We start from the raw sequence: 14220 nt of genomic DNA on the forward strand, positions 1-14220 counted from the left end.
AGGTGGAGGTTGCAGTGAGCCGAGATCGTGCCACTACACTCCAGCCTGGGTGACAGAGCTAGACTGTCTGAAACAAACAAATAAACATATCCAAATACTAAATTAAGGTGGGTGACGGGAACTCCAGTCCCTTGGTCTTAAAACAAACAAACAAAACAAAGCAAGCCTAATTCCCCTTAATGGGGAAAATCTGAAAGATCAATAAACATAGGCCATTAAATTCCATTCCACCAGAAATCAAAGCCATGAAAAATTAAAACAAAGAAATGGAATTTCACAGCCATTAGCTTAGCAAAAATTCAAATGTCTGCTGTATTCATTGTTGGGGAATTGTAGCAAAAGGGAATCTGTACCCAATTTGGAAAAGCCTTTTGGTATTGTCTAATGAAATGGAAAGCCTCCAATCGCATATGTTACTCAACAATACCTTTGAGAAGGCAGGACACGTTTAATTACTAGGGTTTTGGGGACAGACAGGCTGGGTTTGATCTCAGCTTTTTTTCCTGCTAGCTGTGTGATTTGAGCAATTAGTAACTAGACTTTAGATTTTCATTTTATGAATTAGGGCAATTAGAGTTTTGTTGAAGGCAAATAAGTTTAATATTTATAAAGAGCACTAAAAAAATACTCCCAAAGAACAGCTCACATATATACACAAAGAAGCATTGATAACTTTGTTTCTTGCCATATTGTTTGTAAAAGAGGAAAAGTGGAAATGATCAAGCAGAAAGGGAGTAATTAAGTGTTAATAACTCCTAGTGTGTGCATACCAGCTATATCACAGTTACACAAATTGGCTCAACCTATGCATAACTAAAAGGATAATAAAATAATTTACAAAAAGATTATACAATAATGTACTTCTAATGTAAATTTTAAAAATATTCACTAGGTATTATTTAGTGATACATGTATTTTTAGTGACAATATAAAAATGTACTTTGGAAGACATAGTGAGAATATAATTAATTGATACACAGCTTGGGAATTTGTCCTCAATGGCTCTCTCTCTCATAAGTTTTTGTGAATCGGTTTCAATTTGCAATGGAGTGCCCTAGAAGGCAAATAGAATAGAGTGAATTATAAATATAGTGTGCTTGATATTCTTAATTTGGAAGAAAATACTTAAAAGGTGTGCACTGTTACAGTAGTTAATATGTGTGTGTTTATGTGTGTGTGTATATATGTAAAACAAATGTCATATGCATTTACATATGTTTATATATACATTTTATATCAATATATAAATGTGCACTGTTACTGTAAATTAGCATGTTGCATATATGTGTATATATAAATAAAACAAATGTCATATACATTTATATACAATTGTATATACATTTTATATACAATTGTATATACATTTTATATCAATATGTACGTGTGCACCATTATAGTAATCAGTATGTGTGTATATATGTGTGTATATATAAATAAAAAATATCATATACATTTATATACATTTTTTACATCAATATTAAACATTTTAATAAACATTTAACATATACAGATGACCCTTGAACAAAATAGAGATCAAAGATGCCTCCTTAACCTAGAATTTTTAAAAGATGAAATTTACATTAGTTCTTTTTATTAAATAAAATGATTTTTTGGTGAAGTTGAGGTTTGTTTGATGACAATCACCTCCCTATAGCTGCCAAGGTGGTGGTGGTTTGTTGCATTCAACAAACTTCACTTGGTAAACTTCAACTTTACCAATAATCACTTTATGTAATAAAAAGCACTAAAGCAAATGAATATATACATTTATATGTAGGTGTATATGACATTTATTTTATATACACACACAGACACACACATGTATACACACACACATATATATACACACACACATACTCATTACTGTAACAGTGCACATCTTTTAAATATTTTCCAAATTAAGAACATCAAGCAAGCGACATTTAAAATTCATTGCATTCTGTTTGGCTTCTAGGGCACTCCACTGCAAATTGGAATTTGTTCACATAAATTGAGTAAACATCCTATGACAGAGGAAGCCCTTGGGGACAAATGCCTGTGTTGTGTATCAATTAATGACATAAAAATAATCTAGTGTATCTCCTTTTTAGATGGCAGCTCTATAAGATGTGTCTGTGTAGCTGGTGGTTTAGAAACTGTCTAAACAGAACTACCTGGATGCCCATATTGTAATCATTCAGTCAGAATATTGTGTCTATTTTTTGTGGCTTGAAATGTTGAAACATAGAGAAGAAATGCAAATAACAAAAAATTTAAGAGTGTAACAAAATTAATTTTACCAAACACAATTAGGTGTATATATAAATATATAATTTAAATATAAATGTGTATGTATGTGTGTGTATATGCATATACAGTTGACTCTTGAACAACATGGGTTTGAACTGTGTGAGTCACTTATATTTGGTTTTTTTCCCACCTCTGCCACCATTGAGAAAGCAAGACCACCTCCTCTCCCTCCTCTTCTTCGGCCCACTCAACGTGAAGATGATGGGGATGAAGGCCTTTAGGGTGATCCATTTCCACATTGTGAATAATAAGTATATTTTCTCTTCCTTAGGATTTTCTTAATGACGTTTTCTTTTCTATAGCTTACTTTATTGTAAGAATACCGTATATAATACATATAATGTATAAAATGTGTGTTAATTGACCGTTCACGTTATCGGTAAGGCTTCCAGTCAACTGTAGGCGATTAATAGTTAAGTTTTGGGGGAGTCAAAGTTATACATGGATTTTCAAGTACATGTGGGAGTGGGACGGCGAGTTGTTCCTTACCTCTGTGTTGTTCAAGGGTCAACTGTATACGTTAAATGTTTATATAAATGTATGTATTGATATAAAAATGTGTATATAAATGTTCACAGACATATAAAATATGCACAGATCCAAGTTATATATATGTACCATATATATATGTACCATATATATGTATCATATATATATACACACCATATATATATATACACACACACACACACACACATCAATACAAGTTTATGTACAAATGCTCCTTAACTTATGATGGGGTTATATCCCAGTAAACCCATAGCAACTTGAAAATATCATAATTTGAAAATGCATTGAATATGCCTAACCTACCAAACATCATAGCTTAGCCCAGCCTCCCTGAAACATGCTCAGAGCACTTACATAGCCTATAGTGGAGCAAACTCTTCTGGCAACACAGAACACTGTAGAATGTTGGCTGTGAACCTTTCTGATTGCAGGGATGAGCGGGAGCTGGCTCCCTGCTGCTGTCCAGCCTGGTAAGAGAGGAAAACAGCACTTTCCACTGCACGCATATTGTTCTCACACCACCGTGAAGTCCGGAAATTGTAAATGGGACAATCCTAAGTCAAAGACCATCTGTATATCAATTTATATGTATACAAGTTTTTATGTAAATATATAAATGTATATGTATGTATATACAAGTGTATATATAAATATGTATGTGTACATGTATACAAGTTTATATATAAATAAATGTAATTATATATGATTGATAGGGTTTGGCTCTGTGTCCCCACCCAAATCTCATCTGGAATTGTAATTCCCATGTGTCCAGGGAGGGGCCTGGTGAGAAATGATTGGATCCTAGGGGCGGATTTCCCCATTGCTGTTCTCGTGATAGTGAGTGAGTTATCATGAGATCTGATGGTTTAAAAGTGTGGCACTTCCTTGCTCTCTCTCGCTCCCGCTGCCGTGAGAAGACGTGCCTTGCTTCCCCTTCACCTTCTGTCATGATTGTAAGTTTCTTGAGGCCTCCCCAGCCACGCGGAACTTTGAGTCATTAAACCTCTTTCCTTTATAAAGTACCCAGTCTCAGGTATCTTTTTATAGCAGTGTGAAAATGGACTAATGCAGTGATATATAAGTATACTGTATATATTATTATATACATATATACAATAATTTTACTAAACAAAACCAGGTACATATATAAAGATGTAAGATATTTTATTTTATTTATTTATTTGAGACAGGGTCTTGCTCTGTGGTCTAGGCTATAGTGCAGTGGCATGATCTGGGCGCCCTGCAGCCTAGACCTCTGGGGCTTAAGCAATTGTCCACCTCAGCCTCTGTCTCGAGGAGCTGGGACCACAAGCTTCCACGCGTGGATAATTTTTGTATTTTTGGTAGTGATAGGGTTTTGCCACGTTGCGCAGGCTGGTCTCGAACTCCTGAGTTCCAGCAATCCGTCCGCCTCGGCCTCCCAAAGTGCTGAGATTTACAGGCATGAGTTGCCATGCCCAGCCTAAAGATGTAATTTAAATATGGAGGTGGATATTCATTTATGTACTATATAAAAGTGTATATAAGTATATGTAAATATGCATAATATAAACTTTATATATAGTAATTTTTATATAAACATATAAATTTATATATGTACATAACTTTAACATATATATGTGTGTTTTTACATTTTTTTCAATATTTCCCCACTTTATTAAGGTTGACCACCATGATATTTATGTATCTAAACATTTTTTATAAGTTTTCAGTGATGTTTAGATTCTGAATTATTTTTCCACAATTAAGTTAATTTAGGGAAATTTGTTTGTATTTTATAGAGAACAATTTTCTTTAGGATACAGATAGGAACATGTATAATTTGCAAATATTACAAAGATGATTTCCGAATCTCAGCTGACCTCTTTCCCAATTGCAAGCACTCATTTAGTCTTTAGTGACAAGAGAGAACAAAAACAACCACCTACACACGTCTGTGTGAGATTCTGGTGGCTTAGAAATCCCTGAAAGAGCAGTAAACTGTGATTATTGAAAAGCTCAGAACACTGGCAAGGCTTAAGTGCAAAGCATTAAACAGAAGGACACAAGAATCGTTTTCCTAACAGGAGCTAGGAACTATAAATGTCATTTAGGAATGCATTGAAATGCCGTTGCCTAGTGTGAGTGTTGCACAGAAACTCCTGGTCATTTCTTGTGGATCTATTATTTTGCGTAAGCTTCCACTATCATACCATGGCCCTGCCCTCCAGCTGCACAGGCAGCCGCTAAGGCATACTGGCCTCCTTCCTTCCGTAATCTGTTGGCAGCTGCCACGACCAACCTGCAGCCAGTAGCTCCAAATGGGTGTTTCAGGGACAGAGATCCACCCCAGTTATTAAACTTCTCCGAAGGAAGCAATGTAACCTTGCTTTTTCTACCCATGTAATTTTGTGCAAACTAATCAGAATCCATGGCTTTAAAATTAGCTAAAATCTTACCTGAGAAAGCTTTGTGAAATTCAAAAGCATCAATATCACTCATGGTTAATCCTGCCTTTTCTAGAATTTTTGGAGTCGCATATGTTGGTCTGAATAATAGTTGATCTTTCAGATTGTGAGACACGTACATAAAATCCCTCAAACACTCCTTCGGCTTATAACCCATTGCCAGAGCCTTTTCCTCTGCCATAATCAACATGGCAGATGCGCCATCAGTCAAGAAAGAAGAATTTGCAGCTTTCGCTGTGCCGTAGGGCTTGATGAATGCAGGTTTTAGTTCAGCCATTTGCTCCAGTGAGGAAGGACGGATGCCATTATGTTTGGTAACTGTATCTTTTCCTGGTACTTTGAAGGGTACCACATCAGAAAGGAGTCCTTCATCCTGTGCCTTCTTGGCCAGACTGGGACAGCGCAGTGCATATTCATCCTGTTCCAGTCGAGAAACAGCCAATTCGTCTGCAGAGTGGCCCGTGGTCTCACTGGTGGAGAACTCAGAAACCGCAGGGAGCTCAGGTGCTAAGAAATTCAACTGGCATTTAGAGATTGAAGACAGTCACTGGCCCACAAATTTGGCCTTACTTAGATCAAGCATCAGTTTTCTCATTTTCCTTGACTGACGAATAGGGACATGGAACATCAACTCGACACCACCTGCCATGATCACATCACACTGGCCAGAAGCAATCAAACCAACACCTGTGGTCATGGCTTGGTTGGCAGAGATACAAGCCATGGTGACAGTGTGAGCAGGAGTCTTGTCAGAGAAGGCAGCTCCAAGGGCAGCCTCTCTAGCCACATGGCTTGTTTTCACTTCCTGAATGACTGTGCCAAAGATGATATAATCAGCTACTTCCTTGGGGACACTGGGCTGATGCAACAAACCCGTAAGTGTTGCTCTAGCCAAATCATGTGGTATCAGGTCTTTATACGAAGTGCCTGACAGCAAAAATGGAGTGCCAACACCATCCACCACCACAATATTCCTTATATTGGGTTTGGCTAATGTCTTCCTCGTTTCGGTCTGGATGGCTGGGCAGCTCGCAACTGGGAGGAACAGCTCAGAGGTCTTATGGAAAATCTGAGGGACCATTCTGATGCAGTGATAAGTGCACCAGAAGTGCACTTTTTAAAAGTGTAAGTCAAGACGGTAGTCATTCTGGAATCTTAGCCGATGTCCGCATGGACTCCTACTCTGAGCAAGGCTCAGACCCCGTGATTTTACATTTTAAGTTTACATTTCAAAATTGGCCTAGTCATTTTATTAGCAGTACTTATGTATATTTCTGTTTTATTGAACTTATTAAGGTTACAGCTTCTTCGCACTGAAAAAAATAATGCCTAAAACTTCAAAAAAGAAACATATGGACAGCCTCCTCTATGCATCCACAGTATATTAAAAGTTGATTTATGGGCACTTTGGAAATGTCAGTGTCTGACTGAAACTTTCCAGCAAGGGTTGGAGTTGTTGCTCTACTGCAGATTTTTTCTTTATTTCTGTAACAGTCCTTCATTAATCCCCTTCCCCCATGATCATCTCAGCTTATTGTTCAGGAAGTTGCCCTGACGAGCCTCTCTTGCACAAGATGGATACTGCTTAGCTAAAACCCATGGGGCAACACCAACGATATTATGGAGAAATTCTGGCTAAACTAGAGACTTTCTCTGGGCAGCAGAAATCTTTAGGAAAGAAGTAACTGGCAGGTACTGTCAGAGAAATGTTGGGTAATCCTGTTGGGAAATCAAAACATCATTTCTTCATTGACCCTTTCATGAGGTCTGAATTCCTAAAGAAAAAAAAAACAGTTGATGCTGTCACTGGTGAGTTTTACACATCCATATGTTTTACTCTTCCCCTTAGCAAAAGCAAAACTACACTAGGCATAGAGATTTACTATCCTGAATCTCAATCTCTGTATGCAGTATTCCTATCACACTGCAGTATTTCTATAGAACTAAAATGACAGAAGCACAGAGTGTCTAGATTCTGAAGCTGGAGGGCATGAAACATTCATGCCACTGGCCATAGCTATGAGTGACTTTCTCAAGTCTTTTTTTAAGAGAAACAATTCTCTGAAAGTTATAACCCCACAGCTACTAGAAACAGAAATTCTATATCACTAGACTGCTGGTATTTTTCCTATGCTTTGCCCAAAGAGCAGCATGAAGACAGACTAAATGATCCATATTGGAACTACCTGAGTCAATCCCTTCATCTGTGACTCCCAAACACTGAAAATATTGCCATAAATATGATACCTACAATTACTGTTCAGCATCATGCAAATGCCCGGTTAGCCTGAAACTCAGAAATGTTTAAAAAAAAATCCTAAGGTTGTAGGAGATTTTCCCCTCATGTTGTTTGAATTGCTAAGAAGTCTTACAGTGGACTTCTTACCTTAGCATATCCATGGACTAACTATGGTCCATGGGCCAAATCCGGCTCACCACTTGTTTTTATAAATAAAGTTTTATCGGAAAACAGCCATACCCATTCATTTATGTATTGTGTGTGCCTGCTTTTTTGCTACAATGGCAGAGTTGAGTTACTGCAACAGAGTTTATATAACTCACAGAGCTGAAAATATTTACTATTTGACTCTTTCCAGAAAAAGTTGGCCAATTTCATAGCACTGTTAACAGTACTAAAACATAAAGCTGTTTTTCCCGTTTTCTTCTACTCTTTCTCAACTTGTCATGTCTTTAAAAAATAAATTTCTTTTTGATGTCTTTCTAAGTAAGGAAAAATTAAAATATTTAGTCACTGGCATAGTTTTCCATTTTTATCTTTATATTGTGCAATGCCAATTTTGAACTCCAATATCTGAGCAGTTAACATGTATTCAGAAATCACTGAAATTACACAAGCTGTTATTTTGTAGCACATGCGTAAGTATCTACTGCATTCTTACAACAACACGGGAAGTGTGCTACACAAAATGAACTTAGCTGATTTTATTTCACTTCTTGATATGGACATACTCTAGCAACACTGTACCTTCAGCTCACTGATGATAAGGAAGTCATGCAATGAAGGGGAGCCACAGGTTGTCATCTCATCCCATCCCTTCTATGGCATCATTTTCAGCATAAGTGGTTGCCCGATGTGTCAAGAAGAATAGGAGATAGGATAGAGTTTTTGTTTGTTCTTGGATTTTTTTTAGAATGTCATTGCCACTTTTCTATATTTGATGCAAGTTCTAACTTGGACACAAAGCATGGCCTCTCTGGGCTGCAAGAGCACTCACTTTGTCGTAGAAGTAACAGCCACCCTTTGTGCACACTGTGAATCTCACCGAATTCCCCCTATTGCCAGTCCAGCAGAATTCTGTGCTCAAGGGGCTTCATGAGCATTGTACGCTATTGGGTAGCAAAGAACAGTGGCAGAACTGCATACGATGCATATCTCCTCTGACCACGTGCATGCATGCCTCTTCGTCCATTGCACTCCAGGTACAAAACAAAAATGCAAAGATTAACTCTTTCAGAATTTCAAGACAGCAGTGGCAGACTTCTAACCCTAGCATGGGGCACTTCTGACCCCAGGACCCTTTGCAATTGCTTGGGGCCATACACCTGTGAAGGAGGCCCTGAGTTAGGGAATGGAAAAGTAAATGAATGCTACTCGATTTCTGTTTTCAACCAATGCTTTCCTTACTCATGAAAGGAGACAGCTATACTGATTTCATGCTGTTTTCTAGCACTACTCTATTGTTAGAGAACACATTCTTAAGTTTTGCTTGATTTTGAATGTTATGTAAAAGAATCTTACTGTTTGTAGTGTCTTCCTTGGGTTCTTTCCTTGAACATGATATTTTTCAGAGATTCACCCATATTGATTCATATTCATGAAGCCTACGGATCTTCATTGCAGTATAGTATTTCTGTGTAATTGATTTAACACAAATGATTATCCATTCTCTTTTTGATAAGCATGTGTATGTTCTGAGTTTTTTTCAGGATTCTAAGCTCCTTTGAATTTCAGTTTTCTGAGAGTTCTGTGCAGGAAAATTTGCAATATTTTATTGGTTTTTTGGTATCTATAGAAAAGTGAATATATTGAGATGATTGTTTGTATATTAACAGAGGCGAATTACATTTTAAAAATACTCAAGCACTAAGAAAACTATTGTACATTCCTGAAATGAACTTCAATTGGTCATGATGCATATTATATTTTCTAGCTCCTTCAAAAGAAGGTGTTAGAAACATGCCTATAGGTGTTTCATGGTCTAAGGAGTTCCTGAGTATGTATGACATATGCATTCAAGTAGGATTCTTCATTTATTGTTCATTTTTAGAATAGACATTGTAAAGTGACAGCAAACTATTCTGAAAGCATGGTGAGAATTTATAATCCAAGCAGATATGAGAGAAGGTTCACGTGGATCCACGCCTCAACGTCGCTCAGTGTTTCGGCCAACGATATGGGTAAGAAATGATGCCTCATTGTTAATGAAATTTATGTTTATTTTTTATGAATGAACTTTAAAGATTTCATATTTTTGTAAGACCTAAATGATAACTTTTCTCTAAACCACCTGTTTAAAATATTCCCAATATTTATACTGTAGTATATGTATGTGTGTTCGTGCGTATCTTATTGATATATTTGCTGGTAAAATATATTGAAAATATATTCTCCGAATTGGATGCCTCACCTGTCAGTCTACTTTAACATTGGATGGACAGGATTTTTAACTTTAATGTAGTTGAATAAATCAAACTTTACATTTTTGGTTATAGTTTTTCATATATATATATATATATATATATATTTTTTTTTTTTTTTTAAGACAGAGTTTCACTCTGTGTCACAGGCTGCAGTTCAGTGGCCTGATCTCGGCTCACTGCAACCTCCACCTCCCAGGTTCAAGCGATTCTCCTGCCTCAGCCTCCTGAGTAGCTGGGATTACAGACGCGTGCCACCAGGCCTGGCTAATTTTTGCATTTTTAGTGGAGACAGGGTTTTGACATGCTGGCCAGCCTAGTCTCGAACTCCTGGCCTCAGGTGATCTGCCAGCCTCAGTCTCCCAAAGTGTTGGGATTATAGGTGTGAGCCATTGCGCCTGGCCCAGGTTTTGATATACTTAATCATCCAGTGTTATAAAGATATTTTCAAACACTTTGAAATTTTTGATGTTTTTAATGCTCCTAAGTTTTAAAGTTCTAATATTTGGCTTCAAGCTCTAAGCAAACCTGTAATTTTTTAAATTTAATTATTTATTTAAAGTTTATCATTTGTACAAGGATGCTTTACCAAAAGGTTTACCTTTCTTCATTCATGAATGAATGAATAAATTATGTATCCATAAATATCTGTTTGGGTTCACTCTTTGTTTTTGGTGATAGGTAAACCTATCCTAGCATCAATACTTTGCTCTTCTAAGATTTAGTAATAAGGCATGAAATCTCATGGAACACATCTCCCACCTTCAGCATTTCCAGAAACGTTTTCTTGGCATATGTCAGGCAATTGTCTGTCTATATAAATTTTTTAATTAGCTTATCGATTTCTACAACACATCCTTTTGGCAATTTTATTTAAATTTCATTGAATTAGTAGGTTAATTAGGAGAGAATTGACATCATTATTTATTGAGTCTAATTATATTTTGTCAAGTAAATTTGTTTGTTGCCTTTATAAATTATATGCTAATTTACATTTTCTAAATGATGTTACTATTGAAGGAAAGGAAACTGATTTTTAAATTTGACATTGTATCCAACAACACTATTAAATACTCATATTGATTTGACCAATTATCAGTATATTTGTCTGGATTTTTTTTCTATGTATTATCATATGGTTGATAAATAATGACATTTTCCTCCTTTTCAATTCATAAAACTCTTATTTCTTTCCTCTTCTATCCAGCAAAATACAGAAGAGAGGTCTGATAAAAAGCATTATTATGTTTCCTGATCTTAAATATAACAAACATTATTTGCTATAGGTTTTCTTAGTGGTCTGTCCCTCGTTAAGAAAGGACCTTTGAATTCCAGTTTTCTGAGAGTTCTGTGCATGAAAATTTGTAATATTTTATGGATTTGTTGGTATCTATTGATAAGTGAATCTATCGAGATGATGGTTTATATATTGATAAGGGTGAATTATATTTTAAAAAATATTCCAGCACTAAGAAAAATATTGTACACTCCTGAAATGAACTTCAAGTGGTCATGATGAATATTGTATTTTATGCAATCCTTTTTTACACATGTGTATCTGTAATTTCACTTCTATGTTGATGAGCGAGACAGGCCTGGAGGAAATCAGTCTACCACATTCTTTTCAAGGGAACTTGAGTTTGACAGATTCATGCATCTCAACTCAGCATTGTAAACTCTTAACAATGAACCCGTCACAGCTGGGACCAAAGTTAAAAATAATTGCTATCTAAGTATCAGTGTCAGAATAAATTATTTCCAACGTTTCCCCTCACTTTAAGTTTCTCTGATTCTTGATGTATTCTTTAATTAAATTGGAAACACGATTATGACTTTTATCATTATTGAATTCATAATATATTTGGTAAAATAATTTCTTTTTAAGTAAAACATTTAACAGTGCAGTTTGGTTCACGTTAATTACACTTTGAAGAACCCTTTATATTACTGGCCTAGAGACAGAGTATGTGGGTAGGCAATTGATCAATATTCTGCTAAACTTTACTTATGAGAGTTTCTATTGAAACAATTACGTATTGTTGCTTTTGTTTGTCATTAATTTAGTAATTATATCTTGAAAATTTAGTACGTGCTGTTTTAATTATTACACAGGCAATATCTATTTATCTATGGTCTATATCTATATTTATCTACCATGTATCTGTATTTATTATCCATCATCATGATCTATTATCTATCATCAATTTATCTACCTGTCATCTATTTATATCTATCATCTATTCCTACGTATCATCTATCTTCCCCATTAACATACCTACCCATATCTATCTATGTACCTTATCTATCCATCTTTCTATCTTTTTACATTACACAGAAATGGTTTATCTTTTAGTGGTGGGGGACATTTTAGGCACAGAGTATAGACTCTATAAAATCTTATTGAATTGAGTTGAATTAAAAGCGTTTTTTTGCAGGATGTGGTGGCTCATGCCTGTAATCTCAGTACCTTGGGAGGCTGAGGCAAGAGGATTGCTTAAGGCCGGGTGTACAAGACCAGCCTGGACAATATAGCGATACATAATAATAATAATAATTAGTCAGGTATGGTGGTACACACCTGTGGTTCCAGCTACTTGGGAGGCTGCTGCAGGAGGATCGCTTGAGCCTGGGAAATCGAGGCTGCAGTGAGCTGCGATTGAGCCACTGCTCTCAATCCCCATGCCACTCGATACCTCATGCCACTGCTACTTCACACAATACCCCATGATTGAATGTTTATAAATAGGTTCCTAATAGTCGATATTGACACACTTATGCATGTCAACCAGAAGACAAAAAAAAAGGGTTAATACATTGCTCTATAAAACACCTTTATTTGGAGAACAAAACAGGCCTTTACAAGCTCAGGAAAATATTCTGCTCTTTGAAACCCACTATATTTTTCTGTGCACAGATATGACCCATGTGCTTATGCCAAAGATTCTGGTAAGTAATGTTATTCTTCTGATCCTCCATTGGTCTCAAATAAAACATGCTAGTTCACTTAAAAATCAATTAAAAATAAAACTGATGAGAGGGCCATTGGGATGCAGAGAAAACAATATTTAAAAAATCTAACACTAACGGACAGAATTAACTGAGTTCTACGTAATTCATCCCTGTAAAGATGGCAATGTGCAGATTAATGTAATTACTGAAATTAATTTTTGATTGTGGGTACAGTGAAGGCAAAATTTACTTTTACATTTTATTTTTATTTCCTATTTTCTCTAAATTTTAATAGCTTTTGGGGGTACAAGTGGTTTTTGGTTACATGGATGAATTATATGGTGGTGAAGTCTGAGATTTTAGTGCACCCAAGGAATGTACATTGTACCTAATGTCTAGTTTTTTGATCCCTAGCCTCCCTCAGAATCAGAAATTGTAAATGAAGCTTTGATTCACAGTTGTAAGAAGCATGGTATGCATATATAAATATAAATATTACATTTATGTCTACAGATATATGTAAATAGCTTTTTTTGCTCATATATTTTGTTGATTCTGACTAATTTCAGTAATCACAAGAGCAATTTGTTTCCTTATGTCAGAAGTTTAAATGGTTGAAAACCTGTTCTTGTTTTCAATCTCAAGCAATTTTAAAAGGCAAAAGATTTATGTGATCTGAAGAGAAACCAGAGTATTCCAAGCAATTTTTCATGGTATAAAGAGTTAACACAACAACAATAACCCCTGAAACATTAAACTTATGACGTAATTAACCTAATAAAAAACCATGTAATACACTGTTCGGTTCTTAATTACACGTCACTTCTGAAATGTTTACACTAGTAAACGTGAAATCACTGGGTCTCAATTTCTGTAATCATCAAATAAATACAATTACCAGGTTGATTTTAGGATTAAATTTTAAAATTTCACGTATTCTTTGCATAAGTGCCTGCATTATGATTTTATATTTGAATGCATATCAAGTAGTTGAAGATTTAGCTAACATGACTGTTAAATAATGAATAGGGATTGATGTATTTTTAAGAGTAGTGAACATCTATTTGACCCACTGTAAAAGTGTAAAATCGAATCACTTAGTTACCACCATAGTGACAGTACAACTTACTGCAGACAGAAATGCAGGCAGCTCTCTTTGGTAGGAACAAAATCATCCTATTCCCTCAAAACCACCTTGTCTAGATGGTTCATTTGACATTAATACGTGGAGACAAGCCATCATGAGGGGGGACATTTAGAATAGATGACTTACACATGCAGACCTCATATCGATGTATTAAAATATTGGCAATGAACTGTCTTCTCCTTCACAGAATGTATGATTTTACCAAGGCAAGTATGGATG

At 35.8% G+C, this 14220-nt stretch overlaps 1 pseudogene; it reads right to left on the reverse strand.

Moving 5' to 3' along the window:
- Nucleotides 1–4962: 4962 nt before the first annotated feature.
- On the reverse strand, nucleotides 4963–6392 carry LOC100968519 (trifunctional enzyme subunit beta, mitochondrial-like; annotated as a pseudogene).
- Between the last annotated feature and the right edge of the window lie 7828 nt (nucleotides 6393–14220).

Source organism: Pan paniscus, chromosome X (genome assembly GCF_029289425.2).
Source record: "Pan paniscus chromosome X, NHGRI_mPanPan1-v2.0_pri, whole genome shotgun sequence".
Classification (NCBI taxonomy): Eukaryota; Metazoa; Chordata; class Mammalia; order Primates; family Hominidae; genus Pan; species Pan paniscus.